General features: G+C 42.2%; 1 protein-coding gene across 1 annotated transcript in view; it reads left to right on the top strand.

The window, feature by feature from the left end:
* Window positions 1-6: 6 nt before the first annotated feature.
* grm8b (glutamate receptor, metabotropic 8b) overlaps window positions 7-3288 on the top strand; it is a 104707-nt gene continuing 101425 nt past the window's right edge. The window contains exon 1 of the mRNA XM_034880228.1: window positions 7-451. The gene's annotated coding sequence lies outside the window, so the exon portion shown is untranslated. The remainder of the gene's footprint in view (window positions 452-3288) is intronic.

The raw sequence follows: 3288 nt of genomic DNA, 5'->3' as shown, positions 1-3288 counted from the left end.
AAAAACCAGCGCGGACTTCTGTTCCCTCTCGACCCTGGTGCGGAGATGTCTTTCCGGTCCGACACGCTGATCTGAGAGCGACCGGTGCTCCGGGCTCCGGAGCGGCAGGACCGGGAAAGCGGGAGTCGAACCAGCACCTGCAGCAGGTGATCCGGGGCGTCACAAACCTGCTGTTTGGAGGAATTTACCGCCTCTCGTTCAGCATCTAGATCGGGAACAGCTGCGCTCTGTCACTGCGGTTTACAGAAGGAGGGGGAAAAAAGTGGATTTGGATTTAATTTTTCTTTCTTTTTCTGGCTTGATGGATGCAGATGCAGCAGCTCGAGACCCCCGCGGAGGAATTTAGATGAAAATGTTTTGTGTGATGTGACAACCAGCCGGAGACGGAAAACATTTGTCTGACCTGTGACACCGCGAGAGGAAACACCTGCTCCTGCTGCGGAGAGGAAAGGTATCTGGACACATCATTTAAACAGGACGTAGCCTACACGATATATAATCAATCAATCAATTAACCAATCAGGGTTCAGTTAAAGAGGATCCCTGCATACCCTTATTTATCTGTTGTTATTATTGTTTACGTCTTGGGATGGGAACGTGTTGGAGATATGAGCTCCCACTGCGACATGCTCCACATTGTCGTAAATCCACCTGTAAAATCAATCAATCAATCGATCGATCAGTCGATCGATCAGTCGGTAATGTGTCGATCGGTAGCAGTTGGTCACTCATTGCTGTGTTTATTGAGGTTTCAGTTCAGATTCCTTGTTCGATATCAGCTGACTGCTGGAATGCAACTTGAGCTCCTGCTGATTTGTTCGTGCGCACTTATGAGGGTGGGTGTGTAAATGTGGAGGGTGGGCGCGAGGCATATATTACGTGTGTGTGTGTGTGTGTGTGTGTGTGTGTGTGTGTGTGTGTGTGTGTAAAATGATTTAAGACTAAGAGAGAGAGAGAGAGATAAAGATGTGTAGGCTATAAAAAGCAGCTCAGATAGAAAGAAACCCAGAATTTTACCATCTGTTTAAATGCATACATGGCCAGAAGTAGAGCTGGTCCATATATCGACATTATATCGTGATATGAGGCTAGATATCGTCTTAGATGTTGGATATCGTGATATTACATAAGTGTTTTCTTTTCCTGGTTTTTAAGGCTGCATTACAGTAAAGTGATGTCATTTTCTGATTTTACAGACTGTAACTGTGCTATTATTTGCCTTTACCCACTTCGTCATTATGTCTACGTGATGATTATTTATCAAAAACTCATTATGTAAACATTTTGTAAAAGCACCGATAGTCAACACTACAACATCGTTGCGGTGTCGATATTGAGATATTTGGTCAAAAATATCGTGATATTGGATTTTTCTCCATACCTAACCAAAAATATGTGGACGTCAGACAGAAGTCTTTAAAACACTTTAAAACCTCAATAATAAACAGGAGAGAGAGCAGTTTGTTTCCTACAGTCGACTTTGCTTTGCTTTTAAGCATCATGTAGTTTTTGTCCCAGGGTTACCTTACCTCAGCCATTCCCAACCAGGGGAGCTTCTACATTCTACATTTGACAGGCTTAAGTGTAGCTTAACTCATTTGGAAAAGTCGAATTTATGATTTGATTGCAAGAATATATCAAGATTATAGAATTAAGTTATATTAGGTCAACGAACCACCTCTGCTGGTTCCTTTGAACACAAAGAATCAGCGGCTCTACTCCGACCGAATGGTCCTGTAATGTATTCGTTAGGGTTGGGCGGTAATACGGCAACACGGCATGCCGCGGGGGGACTTAAAAAATAACAACGATATCAGTTTCAATTACGTCATTAAAAACAATGCAATGCACTTATATAGAGTCTAAAGGAGATTAAGTATTAAATATATATATATTTTTTTTATGCCTAAAATTTCTTAATGGCAAGTTGTGGGCCGTCTTATGTGTGGTTGTCATCACATGACAGTATGGGGGGGTGGGGGCATTGCAAGGTGTGCACCAAGTGACGTGGTCTCGAACAAGAACACGACCTCTGCAGTTTGGCAGCATGTCGGGATCCGACCCCATGAGAAGGGAGACGTGTTTCAGTGTGACGCCGTCTGAGTCTTACGTCATTGTTTGTAATTAGTCACGGTAATGCCGTATACCGCGGTTAAAATCGGGAGGAGGTTTGACGGGATAAAAATTTGGGTACCGCCCAACTCTAATATTCATTGCAACACGGTCTCACTCTCATCTTGTGAAATACGGATGCTCGTTCAGGTGCCTTCGGCGTTGTTTTTACGCTAAAAGTCTCCTTTAGCGTCATATTTAAACGCGCTTGTTTGGGACAATTGGCGTCACTTTTGACGCAACTAGGTTAAGGAAAAGGTCGTGGTTGGGCTTATGTTTCCATGACACGCGGGACAAGAACGGGACGGTTGGGTTTAGGAAAAAAGATCTCCAACTATCTGGGGTGGTCCTGGGACAAGTCTGCGTGTATTGAAAACGCGACAAAACCCTTAAAAAATAGTTGGAAAAAACAATTGAAGAAAGAGACTTAAACGCCCAAAACCTTGAAAAATTATAGAATGAACACTTGATAAAGCAGCAAAAACGTCGTAAGGCGTGTCGGAAAAAGCAAAAAGGCAACAATTTCCTAATTTTTAAAAAAAGCAACAAAAACATCAAAAAAAGCGCCAAAACTTCAGAAAAAGCCCAGTTTTGATCTATCACAAACACTTAAAACAGAAGGTTTTTACACCTGTCTCTTAACTATGATCAACATTTGGGGTCCAAAACAATCAGATTTGACAAGGATTCCAGGCGGGGGACCCCCCCTCCTGATCACAGACAGTTGGTCTGTTCCAATTCCTGCTTGTCAGAGAATAAGAGGCCATCTTAACTTGGTGGATGCCTCAAAACATGGAGCCAAGACACATAAAAAGAACCAGAATATTAGCTGTAATACCTCCCTGTAACACTAGATGTTGCAGTTATGCACTAGTGTTTGATAAAAAGCGTTACCAAAGAAGTTTTAAAAGGTAGCTAAAAGCAATGAATAAATTGTAGAAATAAATAGTTTAAAGTAACGGATAAACAGTTGGAACATTCTGCTTCAGCCAAAGAGTAGCAGCATGTTTGCTGACCAAACCTAAATATTGACATTTTAATTACATTAAAAACAATATTTATCTATCCATCCATCTTCGTCCGGCCGAGCTTCTCAGCCTGTCTCTAAGGGAGACACCTGCCCTATATATGACCTTCTATAGGAAATTTAGTGTCTTCTATTGGACAGCTAGTGTC

The sequence above is a fragment of the Etheostoma cragini genome, chromosome 8, assembly GCF_013103735.1.
Source record: "Etheostoma cragini isolate CJK2018 chromosome 8, CSU_Ecrag_1.0, whole genome shotgun sequence".
Classification (NCBI taxonomy): domain Eukaryota; kingdom Metazoa; phylum Chordata; class Actinopteri; order Perciformes; family Percidae; genus Etheostoma; species Etheostoma cragini.
This window is presented reverse-complemented; position numbering and strand designations above follow the sequence as displayed.